General features: G+C 47.3%; 1 long non-coding RNA gene across 1 annotated transcript in view; it reads left to right on the forward strand.

The window, feature by feature from the left end:
• Window positions 1-13,815, forward strand: part of LOC129145657 (uncharacterized) — a 31,895-nt gene extending 18,080 nt beyond the window's left edge. Inside the window, exon 4 of the long non-coding RNA XR_008551556.1 lies at window positions 13,802-13,815. This is a non-coding gene — a long non-coding RNA (uncharacterized LOC129145657). The remainder of the gene's footprint in view (window positions 1-13,801) is intronic.
• The last annotated feature ends 386 nt before the right edge of the window (window positions 13,816-14,201 follow it).

Consider the following 14,201-nt stretch of genomic DNA (forward strand, 5'->3'; position numbering starts at 1 on the left):
CTGGCTATTGGTTTCTTTTCAAGGTTCTGCCACACTAATTGCTTTCTGTTTGATTCTGTGCCCTTCTGAAATTGAAGGTTGCCTCGAGGCAGGAGAAAAGCTGCGGTGGTGACTTGTGGGTTTGGGGACTGGGGTAACCCACAGCTGTGGCTGCAAGCCAGTCTCATTATCCCCTGGCTCCACTAGGCAAACCAGGGGGCCCGGTTTACTGCCTCAGATCTGAGGCTATGACTGGAAGGGCTAGAATCTCAAAGCTTTCTCCTTGCATTATTTATCATTTCTGACTGATAACAGCACCACTTTCTTCTAGAAACGAAACACTGGTCATTATGGTTTTGTTTTAATGTGGTATTTGGTATTGTATTTCACCATTCTTCAGCCACAGATTTACACACTGGGAATATATTAAGGGATATGTGTTCCACAGGAAACAGACATTTCAGTTCTTTTCAGCAATAGTATGACTATATTGCTTCTACACCAACTTATCCCTGATATTACTTATGATCGCTTCCTTAAAATCTGTCTAAACTGCAGTGGTGAAAGCTGAAGTGACTTTATTGGTGTCTGAGAACACACTTGTATTCAATGAAGTCAGAAACAATTTCATCAGTTGTGTGACCCCACGATTTTTGTAAAGGGGGTTGAGAAATCTTAAATTCAAAGTATTAATAAATGGAGGGCAGCTGTGCTAACCACTCGACTACCAACAGAGTATTCATAAGTGGATTGCTTAGTGATCTGGAAAGGTTGGCTCTCTGTTGAGATACAGGTATCCTAGTGGAATGAACACTGTACAGAAAGTGGTAGTTATCAGGGGAGACTGCATGCCAGATGCCCGCGGTCCGTGCCAGCTCTGTCACTTCTTGCCAGGGAAGGCCGAAGGCCTCACTTCTCTGTGCTTAAGTTTATCAAGTGGCACCTTGGGCCTTACTGGTGTCTGTGGCTTATATTGTTGACATAGCCTAGTGCTTAGAATAGCGCCAGGCACCTGTGGTGGCTCAGTAGATGTCTGAATAGTGCTAGGTCCTTTTTTTTGGTTCATGAAATACACTTTTGCCTTTCCCTGCACACTCTGGGTCATAGCTAGGGACTTCAGTGATAGCCGAGTGACCCCCTCACTGTGCCCCTAGGCCATCACACCGCCTAACCCCAGGGGCCACTGCTGTGGCCTCGAGTCAGCTCCTGGCCACCACCTCCTGAGGGCCAGCCAGAGTTCTGCCTTGTCTTCTTCACAGCTCACTCTGGTTTCTGACTTCACTGTCTCTTCTCCACACCCCACCTAAAACGCAAGTTCCCCCCGCTGCCCTTTCATTACAAGCCATCCTACTTATAACCATCAGTCAGTCTTTTTGCACCAGCAGGTGAGCTCCTGGACTAGGCCTTCTCTGTCTCATCCCAGGCTCTTAGTCTTCCCTGGGCTCCATGCTTGGGGTTCCTCGGGTGACAGGCAGGGCGCCACTCCGCTTCCAAGTGCGTGCGCAGGGGCCAACTCCCTGGGGTCACATTCTGGTTTTAGTTTGCTGGTCTGTGTGGTGGAGAGACGTTACTCACACCGTCTCGTCTAACGCATTAGTGACCTCCCTAATTAAGAAGGTGGTGATAGTGCTGAATGCTCAGGACTGTGGTGGAGATCAGCTGAAGTGAGCTAGTGGAATGACTGGCGTGTAGTAAGGGCTCAGTCGGCCTTAGTGTCAGTCGTCACTGTTGCGCTAAGCTGAGACGGTAACGCGGCACAGCCTTCATCGAAGAACCCCCCACCTGCCCCCATTGAGAGGTGGTGGGGGAAGGCTGCAGGAAACTAACATCAAGACCAAGAGTTACACACAACAGTTTTCCGTCTGAGGCTGTGGCATTACAAATGGGACAAAGCAGAGAGCTGAAATAACTGTTCCGTTCCTTCATATGAAAACTAAATACATTTCCTTAGCTCTTACGGCGGGAAGTCCCCTTAGCTGGAGCCATCTGCTGTTTCATTTCCACCTCGCATTAAGCTTTGCTGAGTTGTGGCAACTATTTGTCTGCATGGGCCAAATCCAGTGGATAATTGCAGGGACAGACCCAGCGGTTCCAAGCCCCCAGCTGACTGTAAATTGAAACAACTTTAAATAAAACGAGTTCCTGCATTCTCCCTGCTTCAGGCTATCGCCTAGGCAAATCGTTTTTGTCTCCACGCCACCGCGGCGGTCAGGGTCATTCCAGACTCACAGGGCCCCAGACCCAGAGGGCACTTCAGGGGTCATCTAGTTCAACCCCATCATCTTCCGATGGGGATGAGGAGGCCTAAAGTTAGCAGCTGTCTAAGGCCACAGAGATGATTCCTGGTCACGAGCCGGAGACATTCTCTCTCCTGTTGTGCTGAGCAGTGATTGGTGACGGCAGGTCCTCCTACTCCTCACTAACCAGGCTTTCCCTTGAGACCCCAGTTACTTGACAGGTTTTGATTTTATTAATATTCATGGAAAGAGCTCTGGATCAAGGAGCAGGAAGGCTGGCTTTTTTCACTCTATCCCTAATGAACTTGGGCAACAACATTTATTCCCTAGTCCTCACCTGCAAAGATAGAGAACGCAACGCCTGCCTTCCCACTGCCCAGCTGTGGGATCAGATGGGCTGCGAAAGGGGAAAGTTTTTGAAGGAAAAGCCATGGGGTGCTTGCACAAGCAGAACTTTGGAGCCAAAACACAGTGGCCATGAGTTCTACCCTGCCACGTATCCTTGTGTTCCTCGAGTGCTGCCCTTCATCAATAGGGTTAAAGCTCATCATCTTGGTAAATCTGCTTGATGAGTCAGTGAAAGGATCTGTGAGTTCTTGACTCAAGCAAGCCTCTCAAGAAATGGTAGCTTATTTAATTATTAAAATACTTTGCAAAAACAGTGGCTTGCTCTCTGCTTTGTGTTATAGTCATGTGCACCCTCATGCCTTCCATCTTAGTCTATTTCACTGTCTGAAATCTTTGTATTTTATGCTGAGGACAGGGCAGTCATCACCGGTGATGCATGCCGCTCTCAGCTGGAACTGAGCCGAGTAAACCCAAAGCATGTTTACACTTAAAAATGCCTCCTTAGGAACCTTAACTGTAGGATTTATGAAATCAAAATAGGACTTTTTTTTTATTTTTTAAAGATTTATTTATACAAGCACTGGGTACAGTCAGAAGCGCGGGAGGGTGAGAGAATTCACCAGAGCCAGAGCAGGGAGCAGAGCAGGCAGAAGGACCGAAGCACACTGCTGAGGGGAGCAGCGGGCAGCAGGAGAGGTCTGCGCACCATGGGGGACCCTCCTCCGGTGGCCGGGGAGCAGCCGGGGATTGAACCGGCGCTCCAGAGGCCGCAGGCAGCTTCGCCACCCAGCGCTGAACCGCTGCGCCACCGGGGAGGCCCCAAAATAGGACTTTTTGAAAATCAACTCCGACTGCATCCAGGTTGTTTTCAAAACAACGAACTCTTCCACTGAATCCAAATTAAAAATGTAATAAACATTATGTAGAGGGAGAGAAGGGCCCTGTGATTCACCAGGAGGGCCTTTGTGCCTCTGAAGAGGTTGTCCTCTTCAGACACCACCCAGAGAGCCAGGTGGACGTCGGCACGAAATCCCCTGGGCAGAGCACAAAGGGACCGGGCAGAGCACAAGGGAAACACCCAGGGCAGCGTACCCCATGGCACCTTGTGTCTTATTCCAATTTTACATCTCCATTTACGGGCAAGAGGAGGGATTGAAAAATTAAGCTGGTGCATAGTAGTACACACAAATTCATCAAGTCCTCATTAGAAAGTAAAACCACAGGGTGGGAGTGATCAAAATAAATTGTATTGTCATAAAGCAATTAAGAGAAAATTAGGCAATCATAAGGTGATAAAAGCCTATTAGTTAAAGGGCCTGAAAAACACAGCGGGTTGTAAAAAATTAAATTCTCACACACAGAAAAAATGCAAATACATGCAATTGTCTCTCTATGGCAGAGAGTCAGATTACTGATGTGTGTGAAGAGTTAAAATAAAAAAGCCTTGGAAAATGCTAGGTGCGATTCTGCTTCTCACCTATGTTCGGATTTGAGGGTTCCTATCTTCTAAATTCTTTTCTTTCCTTCGCAATATGCCTTCCCAACAGTTTTGTTTCTTGAAAATAAGAAGATAGATTCTAACTATGAAATATAAATAGCAGGCAATGAATTTCATGTTGATTTCTCTTTCTCATTGTTGCCGTTCTGGAATCATTGTAGATGTCAGAAGAATCTTATTCTAATGCCTTTATTAGAAATGAAGAAACTGAAGTCCGAGGTGGAAAAAGTCAGGATTGCACTTGGCTAATGGAGCAGATCCCCTCCTTTTTCCAGTTCTTTCCACTAGGCTTGCTTTTCTGCTATGTTCGTGTTCCCATTAATTTGTCTTATATCACAAGTCAGCAAATTTTTTCTTTAAAGGGCAGATAGTAAATATTTTTGGCTTTTCAGGTCATGGTCTTAATTGCAGCCAGAGACAACCCAGAAAAAAAGCGGCTCCCCTGCAGCACAGGAACTTCCTTTAGAAATGGGTTGAGGGCAGGGCGTGGCCTGAGGCTGACTCCAGGGCTATACATTCTCTTGGTCAGCATCAAGGAGGCCTTCAAAAAAAAAGCTAAGCCACGCATTTCTAGACATTGTAAGGATGTGCCTCAGAACAGTTCTCTGAGGCCACCCTAAGTGAGTCCGGTCCTGGGTACTGCCAGTGGCAGAAGCCCCAGTCTTGGATGAATCGTCCCCGTTTCTTCCTGTTTCACTAGCAGGTGTTTGCTCGGTGCAGATGGGGGCCAGCACACAGTGACCTTGCAGGTGTCCCAGGACAAGCCCCCCTGGCCACACTGGCTGATTTGAGCTTGAAGCAGGGGTTGCCCTAATGCTTGGCGTGATCTGTTTTCTTGGCACAGATTAGAAACAAACGCCACATGTATTACGTAAGAACTTCCCATATTCACACGACTCTGTTTTTGCCTTTGCATTCTGCGCCATTCCTCTGTGAATCTGCAACATTGTCTCTTCTCCACCAGGGTAGTCTTTATTCAGATTTTCTTTTATGACTTTTAAAAATGTATAATTTTCTGTATGTCTTCTACATTTTCATAATGATTTTTACATAAGCCACATTTCAAGCAGCAGGAACACCAGTGGCTGAAGCCTGTGTAGTGAAAGGTCGTGAGAGAGCGAGTTTTGAGCACTTGCAGACAGAGAGCCTGAGAGCGCTGTGTCGTGTCCACTTCCTCCTCGGAGCTGGGGAGACCAACTGGTGTGTACCCAAACAAGAAGACAGAGTCGACAGGGCGGGAAGAAGACAGAGCCAGGCAATTTGATGAAAGACCTGGACCCGGCCCAGGGGCAGACGGCCTTCGTGACTCTTGGTGAAGCATCTCATTAGCACGCTCATGAAGGGGGGTCAGAGGCTGTCCTGGGGGCTGCAGGGACCAGGGCACGCAGCAAACCCCGGCAGCTTGCACAGGCTTGTGGATGGAACTGGCTCCTCTACGCTGTCCTCACTCTTCCCTTCTTCCAGGTTGTTGTGTCCCCTCTTCTGGATCGCTGGCCTTAGCTGGGCCCTCCACTCACACACTGATTCAGCACGCCTGTCTCGTTTTACTTGCATCTCATTCTTGCATTCACGTCTGTACCTCCGCCCATGTCAGCCGGCACTGTGTGCATTTACTGCCTGATTCCTGCCTTGGGATTTCTCTTACTTTGAGGTCACTGGGGCCATTTCCTCTTCTGGTTTTCCATCCCTGGCCAGTTGGCCTGCTGCTGTGGCAACCACCTACTCCCCAGCACCTTAGGGCTTTGCCCCTGAGAGCCTGCTGCCCTTCTGTATGAGACTCCGCTCACCCAGGTTCCCTGCGTTCCCCTCAGAATTGTTCTCATTCATTCTGGATCAATTTAAATTATCGTCATTTGTATGATTTCTACATTACCTGTTTACTAAGAGACGTCACATGCATTCCACAGGGCAGGGTCCCTTCTAAGCAGTCCTGTGTTAAATGATGTGCCACAGGCAGTATTGAGGGGCTTATCCAAACCAGGCGGATCCTGGTGACTTTCAGCGTACAGAGTGGCTGTGCGGACCGCGTGAGCAGTGCCCCTTAGGCCAAGGAGGGTGCTCCTGAGGTGGCTGTGCTGTTGACTTTGCCACTCCCAGTGGCAGCTAGCATGCCTTTTGATGTGTAGTCTCAGGTATGATTACGCCTGTTGTGTCGGCTGAGGGCATCTACCCTAGGACGTGACGCATGGTCATAGCAGCATCACCAGAAGAACTGGCTTGTACTTGGGATCTGAATCCACATGAATGTAGAGGTCTCAGCCATGGTCTTCGAACTGCTCTGGCATGCTTTTGAAAGAGCAGATCCCCAAGCCCCATTCCAGAACAACTGGAACAGAATTCCTAGGGCGGACCCAGGCATTGGTATTTAAACATTTTTTCAGATAATTCTGATGTGCAGCCAAGGTTGAAATCCACTGTTTTGGCAGAACTTTTGGTGGCACCGGCTGTCCTGTCATGCACCCTGTTGTCACAGGGCTTTCTCCCTTAGACTTGCAGGAAACTTATGGGAACCCAGTCTGTGATTTAGATCACATTATCTGACTTAGTGTTCGAAACTCGGACTTCTTTCGGTCCTTTCTTTGTTGTGTTCATCTTCCAAACCCAGAAAGCGATATATCAGAGAGAATTATTTATAATTTTTAAAAGGGCCACATCAATGCTCAGCTCCCATGGGCTTGTTTCCACAGGGAAATGGCTTGTGGTATCTTTGAGGAGTCTGGTAGGAATTTCAACAGAACAAAAAGTTCACTGAGTTCTAGTGGATTTGAAGCCAGTCCACCGTGGAACACTGTTGAAACAACACAGTATCAGCGGATCTTTTCAGATATAAGCAACAAACACACTGTAGCTAGCCCCAACAGAAGACTGAGATACCACCGGAGGGGCCGCAGATAGCACACGGAGGTCCTTCCCTTTCAACGAGGAGGCCATTCTCTTAGAGCACAGAGGACTTCTAGAGGACTTGCCTGGGGCAACAGGCTCTGTAAATCTTTGGCAAGTTTTGATGCAGAGGTAAAGCCTGTCCCTCGTCCTGCAGTGGAAACCAAGTCAGCATCTTCAAGGCTGAAGAACAGGCTGAAGAAGTTAGTGGATAAACAGTTTTACATACAGCTCCTTGTTCCCATAGCACGAGCCGTTGGCATCCATCTGGTCCACCCCTTACCCGGGGTGGCCCTTTGCTTTAGGAAAAGACCCACACAGTCTGAAACACAGACTCCAAAAACAAACGGGTTCTGTTTGAACCATTTCATTCGACTGGTAGCAATCACGAAAGGTGGTCAGTAAGGAGGAAAGAATATAAGCATTGGTCTGGACATCTTTCAGAGAGATCGAGGAACCAGGGCTTTGGAGCAAAGCACAACCTAACTGGACAGGCACTCTCGGCTGCTGGCTGGGGCAGATTCGATTCTATTGACCAGGAGAGAGCAGGTTTCCGTTGCAAGCCTTTAGCCTCTGCCTGGTGTCGGTCCAGTTTCACTAAGGACAAAAGTTGCCACGTGGGACTACCTACAGTGTCTTCAAGCTATGGAAGGATGTTGCCATTTCATCAACTTCTGAGTTCTGTTCTGTCCTTGGAGCTGCATACTCTGCTACTGGCAGCTGTCATAGGCTCCAAAGAATGATCACAGTGTCAAGAACAGGGCTCAAGCAAACATTTCAAACGATGCCTTTGTTTTCACTCAAATTATTAAGTAATGAATGAATGAATCAAAAAAAAAAATCTGACATTAATGTCCAGCATTCATTTGTTTACCTGGTACTGTAAATGCCTAATTTCAGTGTTATTTCCATAAAATGAAAATACCTTCTATTGAACAAATGAGGTTCAGACATGCTAGGGAATTTGTTCTTAGCTGCAAACCAGATTCCCCATAATCTTTCCACTTGCCCGTGCTGTCACCTTTGGCAGATGCTGGTGAGCAGCTGTCAGGGTTACGTGGACACTGTCAGTGCCCTGCCAGAGCCTCTCACCCTCACCAGTTCAGTGCAAGTGGCCAGTGCTGAGTGCCCATTCTTTGCTGAAGACTTCTGTGGCTGACCTGGGAGCCCATTCTGCTCCCATAGCAGGCGCCCAGGAGACGTGCCTGGGCCCTCCACTTCCCCCAGGCACTTGTCAGCTGACCACTGACAGCCCCTTGCTCTGCAGTGGCACATGTTCTAGGCCAGCTCCGAGTTGCTCACAACAACAGGTGCTCAAAAAACTCCCTTGCACGTGGATCCATGTGTCAGGATCAGCTTCCAGAGGACGCGAACTCAGGCGATTGCATTTGTGCCTTGCTGCTCATAGTGGAGGTCAGGGTGGACGTCATGGGGGTGGTTTGATATTAGAATGACCCCTGTCCCTCAGCTCTCTCTGAAGCCACACTCTTTGTAATGTGACTTTGCAGCTCTGCCCTCTAGAGAGGGAGTGTTTCTCCCCACTTGTGTTAGTACTGCCCTGGAAGCTTGCTTTGGCCAAAGGAATGAGTGGAAGTGAAAGGCCCATACAGGTTTGGGCCTATGCCCTATGGCCTTTGTGTGCTGCTGCTCCTCCGTCGCAGTCGCTGCTACTCTAGCTCTCAGACTGCGGCTGCCCCTGTGAGCCAGTGGAGGCGGTGTGCTGGAGGGTCAGGAGCACGCCGGCCAGGGCCCTGTGGGGCCTGCAGCCACCCAGAGCAGTGATTCCCCGCAGACGGCAGATCCACACACGGATCCAGCCTCTGTCAGCCATGTGCGGCCCAGATCAGCAAAACCGCCCACAGATCCCAAGAATTACGGGCCAAGAGCAGTATTTGTTGTTGTAGTTGCTCTGGTTTCCACTTTGTGCCAATAGTTAACAAATGCACTCACTGTGAGCACTCACTTCTGTCCTCTCTGCTTCCTTCAGTGCCCCTTTCCAGAACACATTCACTTTCCCTAGTCTCCTCTCCCAGTGTTTGTAAATGTGTTAATGTTTCCTTCTAATCATGGAGGAAACTGGAATTACTCAGCAACCTGTAATTGCTGTTACTGTTACTGTACTCTAAATCTCCAGTTGCTCTGCTTCTCATAGGTTGGGGAGCTAGAATATTTTTATTTAACAAGTTTGGAACCATCTTAAAAAAGGTGGAGAACCGGAGGAACAAGGAAGCCCTCAGAGGACACAATAGGAGAGGGAGATTGTCTCCAGAGAGAGTTTTTTAGAACAAAAAAAAGGAGAATGCGGGAAACAAGGTGACTCCATTTCTTTATTCTGTAAGTAGCTGAGTCCCTACTGTGTGCCTGGACTATGTTAGGGCCGAGAATGCAAGGGTGTATAAGAACATGACTCTCGTCCTTCAAGAGCTAAAAGGCTCTTGTGAGGATTGTGTTAAAAAGAACAAAAGCTAGTTCTCCATACTCTGCAGGCCGGAGAGTGGGTCGAAGTTTAGACAAGTGAGGAGTCCTTTGTGGCTCTGACTCCGGAAGACAGCTTGATGGAGGTCAAACTCCTGGAGGCTGCAGCTGGGTGGGACTGGCACCACAGGAGGGGGACTCACCCCACTGTCAGGCCCCACCACTGCACTCGTGTCTTGAGTACCTGGGAGGTTAAAATGGCCAAGTACATCCCGAGGCTCTCCAGCCTGCTCAGGGAGAGAAGCAAAGCTCCTTGGTTGCTGAGGATTTCATAGCCTCTCAGTGCTTCTCAGATTTCCGTGGAGCCTACCTACTTAATAGTGATCAACGTGTCGTTTGGCATTTGTGGTAATTAAATGTTCTAATAAAACTTTGGGTTAAGAGGGCTTATCTCAAATTTCAGATATTCCCAGGAGTGCTTAGAAAGGGGCTGGGAGTAGGAAAGATATGTCACTTGGCAGTATTCCACGAAGCTGATCACCATGACGAAGTCATGAGAATTTGTGCTTGCTACAAATACTCGAATCCGTTCAGAAGATAATTTACCTGACTTTGCCAGATTCTCACTAGACTAGTTCCTCACTTTCCATGTGGAAACTCGTGTGACAGCTGGTCACTTGGCATGCCCACGAGCTCGTCTCTTTGAATCCGACTTCCTTTTGGGACCCTGTGGAGATCTAGATGCTACCACTGTGGAATGGGAAGACGTGGTTTTGTTTGGTCTTAGAACAGAATCACTGACGAGAAATATTTCACTGAAGATCTCAGTTCCAAACAAGCTTTCCATGTCATCTCCTGAGACAAAGAAAAGGATAGGAATGGTCATCCACTTGAATATAAATCCCATGAGGGCAGGCATTGCACCAGCTTAGTCAGCTCGACTCTATTCTCAGGTTCCAGTGTATTTATTCAACAAAAGAATGAAAGGATCATATGCCATTTTACACCCAAGAATTTCAAGTCACTTGAAAAATAAATATTGAAAGAAAGACACACCTCCAGGGAAATGAAGAAATGTGGCATCTCTCAGTACATGAACTATGCTGCCTAAACAAAAAGTATTTCTGCATGGCTGGGGTGGAGAATCCTCAGAACAGCCAGAACAAATGTCCCAGGCAAATAGTTTGACAGTCTCCAGGCAGCTGCTTGTGACAGTTACCTGAACCACAGTCTGCCTCGCTGCCCGCACCAGAAGCAGCACACAGGACCACAGTGGGCGAGGGGAGAAGCCCCTTCTCTGCCAGGCCTGAGCCAAGGGGATTTTGAATGACAGGACTGGCATGTGCTACATGGAGATGGCATTTTCTAGTCATTATTCACAGAGAAGAGGACCCAGCTCTCACTCTGTCTTGTGGTCTTCTGTCTTGGTTCTTCTATTCCGTAAACACCTCATCTTAGAAAACTAACTACTTCCGTTGTCGTTCTTGGGTTTACTTTGCTTCTGGGTGTCTATAAAAAGTTCAGGATTTGCTGCTTCGTAAGTGGCACCTGCTTGAGCATTCCATGAGGCCCGCCCTAGGACCAAGCCAAGATTCCATCCCCTGGGATGTCCTGTGTCAGCCCCGCATTGCAGAGGAAAATCATTCCTGTGCACGATTCCTGTTACTGAAAGCCTATAGTTATCATTTTCTAGTTTCTGCTATGGAAGACCAAGACATACATCTGGCATCTGATGAATATTAAAAGCATTTGGCTTAATTTTAAATTTGTTGTCATGTCTTCCTATCATGGATCTCTGGAGACCCAGGAGAAATGACTGGATTAAATGAAGCCATAGTGGGGCACGTGTGTGCTCAGGGGGCAGGGGTGAGACTCTTTCTAAGCTGGGGGGCCAGTATCAGTGACCCTCCACATGCTTGACCCTGTGTTGGGACGGTCAGGCCTAGACGAGAGTCAAAGTTGGAAAGACCCCTAAGAATTTTAGAGAATCACCTCCTGCTCTGTGCTTACAGCCCCGTGTGACATCTTGCATCTCTCCTCTCACCCGCCGCATGTCCATCCCAGAGAGCTGACGTTGCAAACTGTGTTTGATTGGTTTGCTTGGTATTTAGATGTTTTCCACATTTAGTTTAAAATATTTTAAAAATTGGGAGCATCCTCATAGATTCTCAGAACTCTGGCTTCTCCTTGACTACATAGGTGACGTTTCCTGTGGTCATCAGCAGCCTGAGGTATAGTAGCCACACCCCCACTTAACAAAGCACGTGCTTCCTAGCACCCACACTTCCACCCAGGTTGGTTTTCACTCATTGTACTCCTGAAGGCTTTGCAGTCCCAGAAGCTCTATTCACCTTTCTTGAGGGGTTTGGCACCTTCACAAACTAGTTCTAGTTGTTACGACGTCCATGCTTTCTAAAAAGGAGCACTCGCTGGTCTTCTCACTGTGGTTCAGGCGTCCTTCACTCTTCTAGTTTGTCTCCACAATCTGTTGATACCAGTATATCTATATCAATCAGTCAATCAGTCAATCAAATATTGACTTGAATCAATACTGTTACTATTTGGGCTCTTACTGGGCCAGTATTTTCAATGAGTCCTATCTATTTGAGGCAGGAACAAGGAGGGGATTGGTCTCTACACAGAAGGAGTGAAGAACATATTCAAGCGAAGTAGAAAAATCAGGTGGCTGAGGCAGGTTATGTATATGAGATAATAGATAGATCAGGGGCACCACCCTGATGCAAGGGGTTAAGACACAGCACTATGAAACTATCCGCAGCCACTGCGGCACGAGTTCAATCCCCGGCCATGGCGCAGCAGACCTCTCCTGTCTCCCCTGCGGTTCCCTTCAGCAGTGTATTTCAGTTGTTCTGCCTGTTCTGTTCCCCACTCTGTCTCTGGTGAGTCCTCTTACCTCTGGCCTGTACCCAGTTCTTGTATGCATAAATAAATCTTAAAAAAAAAAAATAGACCAGGGTGAGTCCTCCCCTAACTGTGGAACCCTGACTATTTGCAGAGAAATGTGTCTTCTCTGCCATTGGGAGCTAGGTAAGAGAACCGCTGGGCCCTCTAACATTCAGTGCTGGCAGACTCAGCCTGAGGGGAGCAGAATGCATTGCTGTTCATGTGGGAGCTGAGTCTGATGTCTTTGTCTGATAATGCATCAGAGCACAGTTCTTCAACTGCCTTTGCTTTCTCTGGACTCACTTTCTGCTTACTGTGCTTAGCTCAATCCATGGGAAAGCTAACATTTACTTTACATTCATATTCAGGATGAGCCGGCCTTATAGTTACTTTGGGGTGGTCTAAAGGCCTTGTCAGACTTGGACAGGGCCCATCCAGCTGTTAGGAGCAAAATCACCTGACTTCTACATGATCAGATTTCCCCTCACAGATTAACAATAGGACTCCTCCTGCAGTACCTCTCAGGAAATTTACATTTTATTTTATACACATGCACACACACACACACGCACCCCTACATGCGCACGCGCACACACACACACACATACATATATATATACAGAGAAAGAGGGAAAGAAAAACAAGTGGGAAAATTGTTACTGTAGAAAGATGACTTTAAAGCCATTCAAAATGGGCATTTCTTTCTGTCACAAGTAGACGGCAGTCACTACAGTTTTCCCCACTATAAGTAGAATGTTCATCTTTAGGATGATTTAGCAGGTTCCTCTTTTGGGTCTTGGAATGCTGTCACCATTAATTTATATGGAAATATTGTTGAACTTTCCCGGGCCCCCAAAATAACCCACCAAATCATACCAAACAGATATATCCTGCTTTCAGCTAGTTGAGGGAAACCTGTGTATACTCGGCCATCTTACAGAGTAGGAGAAGCTGGACTTTCTACTGGGCCTCATGCTCCGCCCCCTTCCACAAACACAGCATCAAGCACCTACATTCATTGAGCAAAGCCACTGTTAGTCAGGGGAAGGGGAATCATTTCAAGTAAAATAAAGGACAACGGAAATCTTTAATGCAATTCAAACTCTGCTCCAATTTCTGAAAGTCTAATCTGTTTAGTTAACATTTTTACTGTGGCTTTTTCAGACCTTAACCCTATTAACAGGTGACTTAGGACTGGAAACAAAACCATCATATCACACACACAAAAAAAGGATTTTTCCCAATGCTATTTTGAGCCTGGTTGGAAACTGGAAGCCTTAGAAATCTACCAAGACAAATTTTGTTAGGTTTTTGCCCAGTATAGAGGCCTGTGGGATTGGATAAACGTCAGGAAAGTCTGTGGCAACATTTGGATGCAGACATTTTCATATCAAAATATCAGTAGAAAAGGAAAGCATGCGGGTGCAATGCACTAAAGACAAGATGGTCCCAGTCTTCTGTAAGTCCAGATGGTGTTAGTTCTCGACCAAAGTAACAATGCAAGTGAAAGTGAACCCCTGACTCTGCCTTGGTCCTGCAGGGTCAGTAGTGGAGTCACTCAAGTTCACTGTCCGTGGCCAAGGGATAGATGCGCAGGCCCATGCTGACTGTGGACATCAGACTGAGCGGTGACAGGCTGGTTTCCAGGAACCGCCGTGTGACTATTGGTGAAGCGAGTGAAGAGCCCTTGATGGTCATTCCACAGAGGCCATCGCTGTTGGCGTGGTGATTCTGTAAGTCTGCGTTTTCTTTATGCGGAGCTTTCTTAAAAGGGATGCCCTGTTGTTCCTGTTTCTAGAACTACTAGAAAGGCAGAGTTTATGTCATGGTTAATTTAATATTGTTTTATCGGTTTCGTGAAGATTTCTTTCTACTCTGTAAAACAGTTAAGAGCTGCTTGCCTATTCATTGGGCATCGTTGCTATTGTGTAAATAAGTTT

The sequence above is a fragment of the Talpa occidentalis genome, unplaced genomic scaffold (genome assembly GCF_014898055.3).
Source record: "Talpa occidentalis isolate TD23 unplaced genomic scaffold, MPIMG_talOcc4v2.1 talOcc4.13, whole genome shotgun sequence".
In the NCBI taxonomy this organism is placed as follows: domain Eukaryota; kingdom Metazoa; phylum Chordata; class Mammalia; order Eulipotyphla; family Talpidae; genus Talpa; species Talpa occidentalis.